Source organism: Anopheles gambiae, chromosome X (assembly GCF_943734735.2).
Source record: "Anopheles gambiae chromosome X, idAnoGambNW_F1_1, whole genome shotgun sequence".
NCBI classification, from domain to species: Eukaryota; Metazoa; Arthropoda; class Insecta; order Diptera; family Culicidae; genus Anopheles; species Anopheles gambiae.
Genome location: NC_064600.1, coordinates 22,130,078 through 22,147,133, shown reverse-complemented (window position 1 = coordinate 22,147,133; position 17,056 = coordinate 22,130,078).

Genomic DNA, 17,056 nt, shown 5'->3' with positions numbered 1-17,056 from the left:
GAAGCGATAAAAATCAGTCTTCTAAATTCATACTCCTTGGGATAAGCCCACCTGTTATATTATACGTACTTAGATAGCTGCTCGAAAACAGCTATACAATGCAAACAGCTTGTGGTATTGCAATAATACTTAGATTGCACATCACTACATGGAACGATAGTTCCAGATCGGATGACACCAACCGATCCAGGGATGACAGCGGTGCTGTCAAGGGATGACGAGCAGATCGTCCTGAATATTCATGTACGCGATCACGACCGGACCAAAATTGCAGAGTACCACAATTGGCGACGAGGAAAAATAGTTTAAACAAGTGAAGTGAAGTGAAAATTTACATTGAGGTTTGAAAATAAATGTGGTAATTGTGAAAATGTTTAATTAACCGTATTGTGTCAATTTGTATATGTGTAATTGGTTGCCTGTAAGAGAGCAGCATCCAAGTAGATAGGGTTGCCGGATAGCAACATGAAAGAAAGGAATGCCGGAGTGCATACAAGCATACCTTTTTGGATGAAAGATTAAGGAATGCCGGAGAGCATTTTGGGAATGGCCCAGGTCGCCAAGGGAAATCGTTGAGTCGATCCTGAAACTGCCGGAGTGCAGTAGAAAGGAACGGTAGGCTGCCAGAGAGCAGTATAAAAAAGGAATAGGGATAATGTTCCTGCCGGAGAGCAGTACAAAGGGAAAGCAATGGTGGTTTGTAACTATTAGAAAGATGGAACAGAAAGAAAATGGAGTCACTGAGAAATTACTGGTTTATAAAACAAAACAAAATGGTTTCATATTACAGGAAAATGGACGCATGGAACGTACAACCATTTCTCTTCAAAGCGATGGAGAGAAACGCTGTTAGGAACAAATGGGTGAAATATCGACGTAACTTCGAGTACATTATCGCCGCGACTGGCGAAAAGGATCGCACTAGGATCAAAAATATCTTCCTTGTGAAAGCTGGCCCTGATGTACAAGAAGTTTTTACATCCATTCCTGGAGCGGACGTACAGGGAGGAGGGGAGGAAGGCGTTGACCCGTATGTAGTGGTGGTAGAGAAGTTAAACGATTACTTCTGCCCAAAGGAGCATGACGTTTTCGAAAGGAATCGGTTTTGGACATTAAAACCGGAACAATCGGAAACTGTTGAGGAGTTTGCTTTCCGGTGCCAGAGTTGGGCACAGAAATGCAACTTTGAAAACAACGAGAACGAAGCACGAGCAATTAGCTATGACCAACGTCACATGCCAGGTGAGGGTGGATGGAAAACTCTCAGGACCTTTTGCTACAGTATCGGACATTAAGATAGGACCCTTTTTTTTTCAATGCACCGTGCACTTGTTTTGCCACGTTACTTGTGTTTGTGTGTGTGTGTATGTGTGTATGTGTGTGTGTGAGTGTGTGTGTGTGTGTGCATGTGTGTGTGTGTAGTAGTAGAAATAGAGTGTGCTTTTTAATGTGTATTTGCAAGTGCGCGGGTTTGTGTCTGAAAAACATAGCTTGCCATGATGTCATATTGCGTTGAAATTATTCTTATTATGTGTGTTATAATGTGAAACATTGTGCGTTTACACTTGGATAAAAACTAAAGTTTGCATCGACAGCAGCGCTTGTTCCTCGGACGAAAACGCAGGTGTGCTGTTTCATGAATGTGAATGCGACACCGGTGCGAAATGGACACGCGCACAATAGCAATGAACTCGGCATTCCCTCACAGGTGTTTCTCCAGTGCACGCCATTGAAAGGCCTTCGTGCATCTCTGCGTGTGAATGGTAAACTTTGTGCGTGCATTGAGCTGGCGCGCAGTTATTCTTTTCAATGGGCGTTTTGTTTCATGAGCGCGGCAGTATTCTTTTCTCGATTTTGAAGGGAAGACGCTTACTCGCGTACTCGTTGATAGTTTTATCCATGCGATGTTTTCGCTGCTCCAAAACGATGTAATTCATCGCGTATAGAAGTAGAACGCAGGCAGAGCACGGGATCAGCCGTGTCCAAGTTTTTAACCAGCGCGTTCTTGACGGTCCAAGCAAGCAATGTTAGTAACAATGGGTCGAGGTAAACGTTGTACCGATCATCAGCGCCATATGTAAAAGCGAATGGCTGCTGCTGGCATTAAGCGCAAAAGGATCGAGTTCGTAATGGAACGATCGCTCACTTTTGTGGCAAACGCGCTTCGGACAACCGAAACGTGCTTAGACAACTGAAACGCGCTTGGACAACCGAAACGCGCAAGTCAACCGGACGTCTTCAGAAGACCACGGCGAAAGAAGACCGTAACATTGTTAATATATCGAAAACACACTGATCGCGAGGGCGGTGGTCCTGCTTATCACACCAAAAACCTAACCCAAAACACAAAAAAACTACTTAAAAATCTATCCGAAACGACCTACTTGTGAAAAAAACACACACATCAATACACATTCAAACATACATCCACACACACACACACATGCACACACACATACACACACACACACACACACACACACACACAAACACACACACACACACACATACACACACACAACAAACACATACAAACCACACATAAACTTGGCCCAACGGGTGCACGGTGCGTTAAAAAATCAATGCCCTATCTTTCTGTCCGATACTGTACCACCAAGGGTCTGCGCCAGGGGGACGGGCTTGCCTGTCTCCTATTCAACTTGGCGCTAGAGAGGGCCATCCGCGACTCGAGGGTGGAGACTACGGGAACCATCTTCTATAAGTCAACCCAGATCCTGGCATACGCTGATGATATAGACATATAGATATAGAAGCCTACCAAGCGATTGAGCAGGCGGCAGAGAACCTCGGATTGCAGATAAACGAGGCAAAGACCAAACTGATGGTGGCAACATCAGCGGACCTACCAATAAATAATCCGAATCTACGTAGGCGTGATGTACAGATAGGTGAACGCACTTTTGAAGTCGTCCCAGAATTCACCTATCTTGGGTCAAAGGTCAGCAACGACAACAGTATGGAAGTTGAGTTGCGCGCAAGGATGCTGGCTGCCAACCGGTCATTCTACAGCCTGAAAAAGCAGTTGACCTCAAAGAACCTGTCGCGACGGACGAAGCTGGGACTATATAGTACCTATATAGTACCAGTACTCACATACGCCTCTGAGACATGGACACTGTCCAAATCTGACGAAGCCCTCTTAGCCGCGTTCGAGAGGAAGATGCTCAGAAGGATACTTGGCCCCGTATGTGTGGAAGGACAATAGAGGAGCCGATATAATGACGAGCTATACGAGATGTACGGCGACGTCACTGTCGTACAGCATATTAAGCTCGCCAGGCTCCGGTGGGCTGGCCATGTTGTACGCATGGAAACGGACGACCCAGCCCGTAAAGTCTTTTTAGGCCGTCCACAAGGACAGAGGAGGCGTGGTAGGCCCAAATTGAGGTGGCAAGATGGCGTGGAGGCGTCCGCCATTAAGGCCGGGATAACGGACTGGCAGACGAAGGTCGCGAGACCGTGAGCGGTTTCGGACACTCCTGAGGCAGGCTGTTGGCGCCTAAATGGCTGCAAATTTATAGATTGTAAGATTATAGGAAAAGGGTACATAGGATTACGTTAGTATTAGTGTTAGCAGGACTGTCAGGGTTATGACGAAAATATAAAAGGATTAGTAGCAATCAGACAGTCGACTCGGCAACATACTTTTGGAAACCACTAAAAAATATCACAGTAGTTTATGAGCTATCGTTCATTGGTCCTTCGAACCGGATCCGAATTACGGATATTCTTTGCTAGTTTTTGTGGGTTATGCTATTTGGTTACCGAGCGCCAAGTGGGAGTGCAAAGAAATATTGGATTTCTTAGCAGAACGGTGTGTTCTCCACTCCATTTGTGTTGTTGCTACTGCTGCAGGAGCCGGACACTCATTGTTGGTTTGTGTGTGTGAGAGAGAGAGGACGTGAAGCCACGAAAGGAGCTGCGTATCTGTGGGCTGTCGGTAAACAGCAAAAGACGAACTGTGCGACGACGAAAGGTGCGAAGTTGTAATACGGTGAATAGCTGAATTTAGTGCGTGCGTGAACTTTCCATTAATAACATATTTGTGGATAATTAGTGTCAGCGCAGAACATTTTCGAACGCGTGAGTGTCGTTCAACCGTAGTAGTGGAGTGGGTGTGCGTGAGTGACTATCCTAGCGCCATACTTGGCACCCAAAGCTGCGCGCGTATTAGTTCAGGTGTCGACAACTTCCAGGGGTACGGAACTCATTGCTGTGCGTTTTATTAAAAATTGTGTTAAGAAGTGCCTAAAGAACAATTATTGGGAGCAAAATGCCAGCAGCAGATAAACGAGTGAAAATGTTCAATTTAAAAAGGGTAGAAATTATGAACACTTTGCAAGATTTCGAAGAGTTTACGAAATCCTTTGATGCAACCATCGATGCATATCAGATACCTAGTCGGTTGGAACAGTTAGAAGAGTTGGTTAGTGAGTTCACGGAATTACGTAAAGCATTCAACGAAACGGTAGATGATTCGGAAGCGTTCGATATCATGCAAAAAGATCGGCGTGAATTTAACAAACGGTCTCACGAAGTAAGGGCATTTTTATTAAAAAATAGTTCCCATTCTGGGGCGTCGAGTGGGTTGAACACTACACAGGTTAACACAACTATTAGTGCAGGAACTCAAAATCATCTGCGCCTTCCTAAGGTTGACCTTCCAAGCTTTGATGGTGAAATAACAAAATGGCTTACGTTCAAAGACAGATTTTCATCTATGGTGCATGACTCGACAGAAATGCCTGAAGTGTTAAAATTGCAATATTTATTATCGGCGCTTAAGGGTGATGCTGCGCATCAATTTGAACACATGCAAATAACGGCCGATAATTATTATGTGACATGGGAAGCTTTGCTAAAACGTTATGATAATTCTAAGGTGTTAAAAAGGGAATATTTCAAGGCATTTTATTCTCTAGAAAAAATGAAAACCGACTCGACGGAGGAATTGGCACGTATCGTGAACGAAGCAAGTAGATTGGTCAGAGGGTTAGAACGTTTGAACGAGCCTGTCGACAAGTGGGACACTCCGTTAACAAGTTTATTATTTTACAAATTGGACAGTAAAACTTTAGTGGCGTGGGAGCAGTACTCGGTGGATTTCAAAACAGATGAATTCAAAAATTTAGTGGAATTTTTGGAACAGCGAGTGAACATTTTAAAGAGCTCTGCGCAAAATATTGGCAATCAATATTCGGCTAATTCGATCATGGTGACCGGCAGGCAGGCGAGAGGAGATGGTAGGAATGTGGTATTACCAGTACAGCAAACGAACAATACATTTAAAGGGTATCTCAAGTGTCCACTGTGCAACGAACAGCATCCTTTGCATGTGTGTGAGAGATTCGAAAGAGCGTCAGTGATAAATCGAGAGGAGATAGTAAGAAAACATGGCTTATGTTTTAATTGCTTGCGAAAGGGACACTCAGCACGTGAGTGTAGATCGACGTATGTGTGCCAGCAGTGTAAAAGAAAGCACCATTCGAAACTGTGTAAGATAGGAAGATTATCTGAAGTGGAAATGGTTCCGTCAACGTCAAGATTAACTGCTACGGCTCAAGCAAATTGTTCGAAGAAAACAGTTATATTGTCTACCGCGCAAATTATAATTCTAGATGTTAACGATCAGCCATACAAAGTGAGAGCATTACTCGATAACGGTTCTCAATTAAATTTCATCACGGAGAGAGTGGCACAAGAACTCAGATTGAAGAGAGCCCGCGTGAGTGAACAGATAGCTGGTGTGGGTGGAGCTATTATGAGAGTTGCAGGATCAGTTGTGGGTACCATTCGATCACTCACCACTGAGTACACAACATGCTTAGAATTTTTAATTTTGCCAAAAATTGCTACCGATTTACCATCCGAAACAATGGACGTACGAGGTTGGAAGTTACCAAAAGATGTTCGATTAGCGGACCCTACATTCTATGAAAGGGGCTCAATAGATATGTTGATAGGGGCAGACACCTTTGTTGAAATGATAAAGGCAAAAAAGATAAAGCTTGATCATGAGTTACCAACACTACTTGAAACAGAATTAGGTTGGATTGTGAGTGGTGCATATAAGCATAATAATTTAAATCAATCAATGGCATGCACAATTGTTAGTCAAGGGGGAGAAAACGACATAGCTTCTTTGATGAACACATTTTTTAATATCGAAGAAGTTCAAGATCAGAATTTGTGGAACGTTGAGGAACGAGAATGCGAAGATCATTTTCTAGCAACAACAAGGCGTGATGAGAATGGAAGATACGTGGTGCGATTACCACTCAAGGCGGAGAGGGAATTGGGAGAGTCCAAGGAAGTAGCCTTACGGCGGCTGATTGGACTTGAGAGAAGATTTGAGAGGGAACCGAAGGTGAAGGAAGCATATGAAGCATTTATGCAGGAATACATCACTTTGGGGCACATGAGTGTCAGAGAAAATGAAAATAGTAGTGACGGTTACTATATGCCGCACCACGCTGTTTTCAAGCAAGATAGCACCACGACAAAGTGTCGTGTAGTTTTTGATGGATCGTGCAAAACGTCAAATGGTCGATCTCTCAATGATATATTAAAAGTAGGTCCAACAATACAGCAAGACACCATAAGATGGCGACGTAGAGCCATAGCAGTGGTCGGTGATGTTGAAAAAATGTACAGACAAGTGTGGGTTCATGAGGAGGATCGAAAGTTCCAACGAATACTTTGGAGATCACATTCAAGCGAAAAAATAAAAACATATGAGCTTAATACAATAACCTACGGAACGGCATCAGCGCCATTTCTTGCGATACGAACCCTAAATCAGGTGCTAGAAGACAATAAGAAAAAATACCCACTAGCAGCATCGCGTATAAATGACTTTTACGTGGATGATTTTATTTCTGGTACGGATTCAGAGAATGAAGCAAAACAATTGTGCGAAGAAACCAAAGCAGCGTTATCAATGGGTGGGTTTCCTTTACGCAAATGGGCTTCTAATTGTTCCCATATATTACCATCTGAAACCGAAATTGATAATGTACAAAGGGTAATTGAATTGAAGTCAAGAGAGGGTGCAGTATCAACATTAGGACTTGTGTGGAATCCGATCTTAGACACTCTAGGTGTAAAAATTAGTAAACCAGAAACATGTGAGATATATACAAAAAGATCGATTATAAGAACAATCGCAAAAATCTATGATCCATTGGGGATTGTGGATACAGTTAAAGCAAAAGCAAAACAATTCATGCAACGAGTTTGGTCATTAAAAAGAGAAAATGGTGACTCATACGGGTGGGATGAAGAAATTCCACAGCAAATGAGACAAGAGTGGGAATTGTTTGAGAGGCAGTTAACACATTTACAAGAAGTACAAGTACCGAGATGCGTAACGATAGTAGGAGCACGTAATATTCAAATACACGGATTTTGTGATGCTTCTGAAGAGGGTTATGGAGCTTGCGTATATGTGAGAAGCACGAATGGAGAGGAAATAGTTTCGCGATTATTTGTATCGAAATCAAAGGTCACTCCATTAGCTACAAAACACACAATAGCTAGATTAGAACTATGCGCAGCTCATTTATTAGGAAAGCTATTGGTGAAACTCAAAAGGGCCACAGAAGATCAATACGAAACATTTTGTTGGACAGACTCTAGCACAGTAATTTATTGGTTGAAATCGTCTCCAAGTCGTTGGAAAACATTCGTGGCGAATAGAGTATCACAAATACAAAATGCAACAAAAGAATTTGAATGGAGGCATGTGCCTGGGATTCATAATCCAGCAGATGCGGTTTCGAGAGGTAGAAATCCGGCAGAGGTTGTTGAGGATAAGCTTTGGTGGCATGGACCAGATTGGCTAGTCAAAGACCCAGAACATTGGCCTAAAAATATAGAATCAGGAAACACTTGTGAGACAGCGAAAGAAGAAAAACAAACGAAAACTACATTAACATGTATGGTGAAAGAGGAAAGTTTTATAAACAAACTATGCGAGAGAGTAGGCTCATTCACAAAACTAAAAAGGATTGTCGCATATTGTCATCGTTTCTTCGATCGTAAGCGAATCCATCGCAAATCTTATTTTGAGTTGAGGGAACTAAAACGAGCTGAAAAGACAATCATTCGATTGGTTCAAAATGCAGTCTATGCAACTGAATACGAGTGTATCAAACAAGGGCAACAAGTAGTGCGAAAATCACCATTGAGAGCAATTAGACCAATACTGGACAAAGATAATGTCATGAGAGTAGGAGGTCGGTTGTCAAACGCCGACATAAAAGACGAACAAAAACATCCTGTTATTATTCCAGGAAAGCACAGGATTGCAGAGTTGATTGCCGACAAGTACCATAAGATACTTCGTCATGCTGGGGCTCAACTGATGATAAACACTATGCAGTTAAGGTTTTGGATAGTGGGAGCGCGCAATGTAGCGAAACGTACAGTTTTCAACTGTGTGAAATGTACTCGTGAAATGTACAATCGAGCCAATGGCTGATCTTCCAGAGCAGAGGGTGAGACAAGCTAGACCGTTCTCAATTAGCGGTGTGGACTACGCAGGACCGATAATGGTAAAGGGCACACACCGACGGGCGGTGCCCACAAAAGGCTATATTTCAATATTTGTTTGTTTCGTAACAAAAGCAGTTCATATCGAACTTGTATCAAATCTATCCTCTTCTGCATTTTTAGCTGCACTGCGTCGATTCGTTGCGAGGAGAGGGCATGTTACGGAATTGCATTCGGATAACGGCACAAACTTCCGAGGTGCGAACAATAAGTTGCGCGAACTGTATAAATTACTAAATTCTGATACACACCAAGACGAGGTTGTAGGATGGTGCGCCGAACGAGACATGAAGTGGAAGTTTACACCCCCAGCTGCACCACATTTTGGAGGTCTGTGGGAGGCCGCGGTGAAATCTATGAAATTTCATTTAAAGCGCGTGTTAGGTACAGGGCATTTAACGTTTGAAGATTTATCAACCTTATTAGCCGAAATAGAAGCATGTCTAAATTCTCGACCAATTACGGCAATATCAGAAGATCCAAATGATATGGAAGCACTTACCCCAGGGCATTTTTTGGTAGGGAATCACTTACAAACGGTCGCGGACGTAGACATCGCAGATGTGCCAACAAACAGATTAAACCATTGGAGACTGATACAAAAACACATGCAACACATTTGGAATCGTTGGCATCGCGAATATTTAAGTACATTGCAGAAGCGAGCAAAGTGGAACAAAAATGCTATATCAATTGAGCCAGGAAGATTAGTAATCCTACAAGAAGACAATGTTGCAGTATGTAAATGGCCGATGGCAAGAGTAGTGGATTTACACCCAGGAAAGGATGGTGTTACACGAGTAGTAACGTTGAAATGCGCAAATGGCAAGGAAATTCGTAGGCCAATTCATAGAATAGCTCCTTTACCTATAGAATCGTAAATTGAAATCAATAATTGGAATTACGTGGAATTAAGATGAGGAATTTTAAGAAATCAAATAGGAATATGAAAATGAATTCAATCATTACTGAATATTAAAAAACATTCGTTTTTGGTGACCGGGAATGTTGGCGCCTAAATGGCTGCAAATTTATAGATTGTAAGATTATAGGAAAAGGGTACATAGGATTACGTTAGTATTAGTGTTAGCAGGACTGTCAGGGTTATGACGAAAATATAAAAGGATTAGTAGCAATCAGACAGTCGACTCGGCAACATACTTTTGGAAACCACTAAAAAATATCACAGTAGTTTATGAGCTATCGTTCACAGGCCAAGACCGCAAAGCGGTTGTAGCGCCGGATAAGTAAGTAAGTAAGCATAAGCGATGGAGAAGAATTGCTATGGGTAAAAGTAGGAGGAATTAATTTACAAATGCTGGTCGATTCGGGATGTAACAAAAACATTATCACAGAAAAAGCTTGGGAATATTTGAAAACCTATGTAAACCTAAACGCAAGAGTGTCGAGAAGTGTTTCTACCTTATGGGGACAATCCCGAACCGTTAGTAGTGTTAGGGCAATTTTCTGCAAATCTTTCACTAGAGGACAAAGGCAAAACTATAGAGAAAGTAGCTGATTTATTTGTAGTTAAAGGAGGCCGCCAATGTCTCCTAGGCAAGGTAACGGCAATGGAACTAGGAGTTCTTTTTATTGGACTACCAAGCACACATGTGATCGTAAAAATTCCCATTGACAGAGAGGTTCAACCCATTTGCCAACATCCCAGAAGGCCACCAGTGGCTCTATTAGCAAAAATTGAGGAAAAATCCAATATCTAGTAGATAGAGATATAATCGAACCAGTGGAAGGAGGTTGCGAATGGGTTTCTCCGTTAGTACCAATTGTCAAGGACAATGGGGAACTTCGCCTTTGTGTTGATATGCGTAGGGCAAACGCAGCCATACTAAGAGAAAGGCATTTAATGCCAAAAATAGAAGGTCCGCGATTTTCTGTAGCAAAATTATCACTTGAGGTCTGCGATATTAAGGGTTAACCAGGGTCTCAAGTAGATAGTTAGAGAGTTTAGAAGATAACGGGAGAGTCGGGCAGGACACGCATAATGAGCGCGAGAAATGCGTAGCCTCGCGAGAGTGCGTAGATGCGTGAGAAAGGATAGGTGCGCGAGAAGGAATAGGCGTGCGAGCGTAAGGCGAGAGAACGTATAAATAGGAGCATCCGATCGGATAAGTTCTCTTTCTTAATACTCCGGTATACCGCGACAAAACTATTCTTCTGCACACAATTCAAGTACAATTAAGTGATTGTAATTGTAGACACTTACAATTGAACCCCACAGTTTGCGTCGGTTAGTAGCAACGTCGTTAATTATATAGACGACATATTAGTGTTTGGAAATACGGAAGAGGAACATGATTAAATGCTAAAAAGAGTACTTGGGATATTAAAGGAGAAAGGAATATTGCTAAACCAGGAAAAATGCATTTTTAAGGTTACAGCTGTTGAATTTTTAGGGCATAATATTTCAAACAAAGGCATAGAACCTAGCGACAAGAAGAAATTTCGAGCACCTTCATCGACGGAAGAAGTTCGAAGTTTTTTAGGGTTGATTACGTATTTAGACAGATTCCTAGCTGATTTAGCAACAACAACAGCTCCGTTACGCGAATTGATCCATGCAAAATCCAGGTTTATCTGGGGCAAACGACAAGAAGAAGCATTCAAGAAATTGAAAGAGATGGTCTCAGATGTTAAGCTATTGTGCTACTTCGACAACAGCTTGGGAACTAGAGTGATAGCTGACGCTTCACCTGTTGCGTTGGGAGCCGTGCTAGTTCAATTTAACGGACCAATCGACATAGAACCAAGACAGATAGCTTATGCAAGCAAAAGTTTAACGTCCACCGAGCAACGCTACTGTGGTATGTTTAGTGACTGTTACGGTCGCCATGTGGTATGTTTTGAGTAGTAGTAGTAGTAGTAGTAGTAGTAGTAGTAGTAGTAGTAGTAGTAGTAGTAGTATTTGTTTATTGAATAATTACATTATTGCACGTATCGCATTTTTCCTACAATTTTTAATGGGTCCGTCATTTTAGACTCTCCTCATTGTTCTTTAATATACGTTAGGGTAAATGTACCTGTAGCGACCAGACCGCCATCTGGCGTGAGAATCGTGAGCGATCGTGACATCCAGGGACAAAGACACGGATCTCCGTGGAGCGCACTCACCAGGCACACGAATGTGTCAAAGTGACGTGCGCCGCGTGTCCAGCGCTACACTTCCTGCTGTCAGCGAGCACATTCTCTCTCTTGCGACCCAACCTCGAAAGCGAACAGACCTCTTCCTTCGCTCCGCGCTCGAAAATTCCTAAACGTGAAACCCTCTCGAACGAACGTGCGCAACCGTTCATATTATAGTGTAAAATAAAGTTCATTATTACCTACTCACGAAACCCAACGCGTTCGCGACATAAAAATAGGGACAAGGTTAATCCGAACTAAATCGACCCCCCTAAAACTGGTGACCCCGACGTGATCGCGTGCGCGAGTGAGTGAGTGGTAACCTGACGAACACCGTGTCCAGCCGGAAAAAAACGTGTTTCCATTGTTCCACGGTCCGGACCGACGGCAACGTTCCCCCCCCCCATCATCGAGGAGCGGCCGACCACGAAGGAGGCACCACGCAAGCGCAGCCAGCGAAAAAAACCCCCGTGCACAAACCCCGAACCCACGTGAGTGCAAATCGACACCGAAGGTGGCCGACAGTGAGGAACACTGTTCAGGAACATTCTTCCCCGACGGAGCGACCGATCCTAGCGGAAAAGTTTCCTCTCGGTGCTGAGCGATCGCCGAACATTTTGCTGACACACCCCGCGCCGTGTCGCACACCCGCCGAGCATTTTGGTACCCGTACGTGTTTGCGCATCCGCCGATCATAACCTCACACGTACCGCCGAGCGCGCTCCAGACCCACGCGGTTTTTGTGTGTGCACCGTGTGTGGGTGTGTGTGTGAAGGTGCGCAGGCCGACGCCGAGCGGATTGCGTCAGAATTTTGCTCGAGCTACTTTCGTCATTTTTTTCAACCGTGCACCGAAGACGTCGTCAGCGCACGCAGCCATCGTTCTCTTCTCGCCGACACCATCGACCGAACGCCACCGAAGATCATCGCCCCTCGTTTCTCACACCACCGGCGTCATCGACGAACGCAGCCAATGAGCGACTAATCCTAACACGATCGACCGCGTGTGCGGATTTTTCTTCGCCGAAGGATCGACCTAGCCAACCTCAGCTGGACTTGCTTGCGCCCCCGCCACTAAGGTAAGATCCACCCTTTTTTAACTAACCTTAGTCGTAAGGATGTTGCACAGTCCACCGGTCCGCGACGTATCGACTCCCGATGGCGTAACCCCGAGTGCCGATCCAGCCACGAGTGGATCCAAATCGCCTCACGTACCAACACCGCCTGTTCCGAATACCCCGCGCGTACCAGGGCCATCCGCCTGCGACGCCATGTTTATGCCGCCCGAATCGCTGATTGACACTTTGAATGCCATGCAGCTGAAACCACCGGAGATGGACACCACTGACATTCAAACCTTTTTCTTCGCATTGGAAAACTGGTTCGATGCGTGGAATATAACCACGAACCAACATATTCGCCGTTTTAACATTCTTAGAACGCGTATACCGCTTCGTGTCCTTCCTGAGCTTCGCCCCCTGTTGGAGAACATTCGACAGTACGCTACTGACCGTTACGAGGTAGCAAAGCGTGCAATAATTGAGCACTTTGAAGAGTCGCAACGAAGCCGCTTGCATCGTCTGCTTGCCGAAATGAACCTCGGGGACCGAAAACCATCGCAGCTATTAGCGGAGATGCGCCGCGCCGCAAATGGAGCAATGACGGACTCTATGCTGGTAGATTTGTGGATCGGCCGTCTCCCGCCATACGTCCAGTCCGCCGTTATTGCCACTAACACGGATACCAACGATCGAGCTAAAGTAGCAGACTCTGTTATAAATTCGTTCGCGTTATACCACCGAACGGGCCCGTACCAAACCATCCACGAAGCACGCAACGAGGACTTCGAACGTCTTTCTCGGCACGTAACGGAATTAGGTCAGCGCTTGGACGCCGTACTGAGCAAGCTCAACGAACGAGAACGCGCGCGACCACGCTCACGTACCCGGCAACGTCAACCGAACCAGGATGCGGTAACACCCAGCGGACACTGCTATTACCACACGCAGTACGGGCAAGCAGTGCGGAACTGTCGTGCCCCCTGCTCCTTCAACAATCGGCGGCAGGGTAGTAACTCGGCCACTGCTTCCGATTGACGCTTAACCAGAGGCCAACCTCAACAGATACACGTACTTTCGACCCATAGCTATCGTCTCGTAATAACCGATCCAAAAACTAACATCAAATTCTTAATCGATACCGGTGCAGACGTTTCAGTAATCCCTCGACAACACAATTCCGTCCCGAGTAAACCCTCCACCATGAAGCTGTTCGCCGCTAATTCTACACCAATACAGGTTTACGAAGAGTCGCTCTATACTCTCGATTTGGGACTTCGCCGATCTTTCCTTTGGAACTTCATCATCGCAGACGTGGGGACAGCGATTATTGGAGCCGATTTTCTCCAACATTTCCATCTGCTCGTGGACTTGCGCAAAAAATGTCTTGTCGACGCCTTAACGAACGTACGTTCTACCGGAGTGCCGAGCCAAAACCCGTCGGAACCAACCGTAAAAGTATGTGATTCCACCTCACCGATCGCCACTCTCCTAAAGGAATTTCCCGGGTTAACTGCACTATCCACTCCTGGCACCTTACTGCAGTCCGAAGTGACGCACCGAATCGAAACGACGGGGCAACCAACATTCGCAAGACCTCGCCGATTACCCGAAAAGTACGCAGCTGCCCGCAAAGAGTTCGAATCACTCGTCCAGCTCGGAGTGTGCCGCCCCTCGAATAGCAGATGGGCCAGCCCGCTACATATGACAAAAAAGGCCGACGGCACCTGGCGCCCTTGTGGTGATTACCGCGCCCTAAATTCAAAAACCGTACCCGACCGTTATCCACTACCGTTTTAACAGGACTTCACGATGCATTTGCAAGGCAAGATCATATTTTCCAAGGTCGATTTGCACAAAGCATACCACCAGATAGCAATTCATCCGGATGATATAGCGAAGACAGCCACCACGACACCCTTTGGACTTTACGAGTTCACTACCATGCCTTTCGGATTGAGGAACGCAGCGCAAACATTCCAACGCCTTATCCATGATGTCCTACGAGGACTCGAGTTTGTTTTTCCGTATATCGACGGTATGATCGTAGCATCAACGTCCGAGGCAGAACACCACGAACACTTACGCCAACTTTTCGAACGGTTGGAGAAGCACCAACTAGCCATCAATCCAGCCAAGTGCGAGTTCTACCGGAACGAGATTTCCTTTCTGGGCCATCTGGTCAACGCTTCTGGTATTCGTCCTCTCCCCGATCGAGTCCAAGCCATCAGCGAGCTGCCACAGCCAACGACGATTATGGAGTTGAAGAAGTTCCTCGCCATGATAAACTACTACCGACGTTTTCTGCCGCACGCCCTGGAAACGCAAGGTATACTTCTCGAGATGACTCCAGGTAACAAAAAGAAGGACAGAACGCCATTAACCTGGTCGCTAGAAGCTTCCGAAGCATTCGCCCAATGCAAAGAGCAACTGAAACGTGCAACGTTATTGGCACATCCCGTGAAGAACGCCGAACTTTCTCTATGGACCGACGCTTCAGATTTCGCAGCCGGAGCCGTACTTCACCAACGCACCAACGAAGACCTGCAACCACTAGGCTTCTTCTCGAAACGTCTCGAAAAGGCACAGCAAAAGTACTCGACCTATGACCGAGAACTTACCGCCATCTATCTCGCCATACGACACTTCCGATACCAGCTAGAGGGTCGGGAATTCTGTATTTATACAGACCACAAGCCTCTAACCTTCGCCTTCCGACAAACACACGACAATGCCTCACCTCGACGAGCCCGGCAGTTAGACTTCATTGGCCAGTTTTCCACCGACATCCGTCACATCGCCGGAAAAGACAACGTTACAGCCGATCTGCTCTCCCGCATAGAGACAGTGCACGCGACACCGACCATCGATTATGAGCAATTAGCAGAAGAACAAGAGCGCGACCCTGAACTTTCCGACATTCTCAGTGGGAAAATTCAGACGGACTTGTTCCTGCAGAAGACACCAATACCGGGAAGCCCCAAGTCACTCTACGCCGACTGCCCTGGAGGTATCATCAGACCGTACATCACCCGATCGTTTCGAACACAACTTCTCCACGCCGTACATGATCTCAGTCATCCCGGAGCCCGCGCAACAGCTAGACTAATAACAGAGCGTTTCGTGTGGCTCAATGCAAGGAAGGAATCCCAGGACTTCGCTCGGAACTGCTTAGCCTGCCAACGCGCTAAGGTAGGAAGGCACGTCAAAAGCCCCTTGATACCGTACCCTGCAACAACAGCGAGGTTCAGTCATATCAACGTAGACATCATTGGACCATTTCCCATCAGTAACGGTAACCGATACTGCCTTACGATAATCGACCGATTTACTCGCTGGCCAGAAGCAATACCGATCTCGGATATCACCGCATCTACCGTCGTATCAGCACTACTATTCCACTGGATCGCCCGATTCGGAGTTCCGGCGCACGTAACAACGGACCAAGAGAGACAATTCGAATCCTCCTTGTTCAAAGAGTTGACGAAAGCCCTAGGAACGAAACACATCCGTACGACAGCCTATCACCCGCAGGCAAATGGAATAATCGAGAGGTGGCACCGCACTCTTAAAGCAGCAATCACCTGCAAAGACACCGCAAGATGGAGCGAACACCTACCGCTAATACTGCTTGGGCTACGAACCACGTTCAAAAATGACATCAACGCCTCGCCAGCCGAACTTGTGTATGGAACGACGTTGATCATCCCGGCAGAATTCTTCATCGCGAAACCGCAAAATGCCCTCGCCGACCAATCCGACTTCGCCAAAACGTTAGAGGAGACGATGAGCAGCATTCGACCACAGAGCACCGCTTGGCATACCAACCGCACACCGTTCGTGCATTCCGATCTGAACAAGTGTACTCACGTGTTCATACGCGACGACACCGTCCGACCTGCACTAACTACACCTTACCACGGTCCATATAAGGTTCTTACACGCAATCCTAAGTCTTTTCAGATACTCCTACGTGGACAGCCAACGCTGGTTTCGATCGACCGCTTAAAACCAGCGTATGGCGCAGAAGAGGAAGCCACCCCGGCCCCGCAGTGCTCGTGGGAAGGGCTAACGACAAACCTGCTGCCGCCAACAACCGACCACTCGGAAACTCTGCCGTTACCGGACGTCCAGGCAAATTTGGACCGCAGAGACGCCACCGCAGCCTCCAAACCGACGTCGCGCGAACAGCCAGTGCGTAATCAGACGACACCCGCACCACCATCGCACCCGACGACATCGAGACAAACCGACCGAGCCACCGTCGACGCCCCACCACCCTCC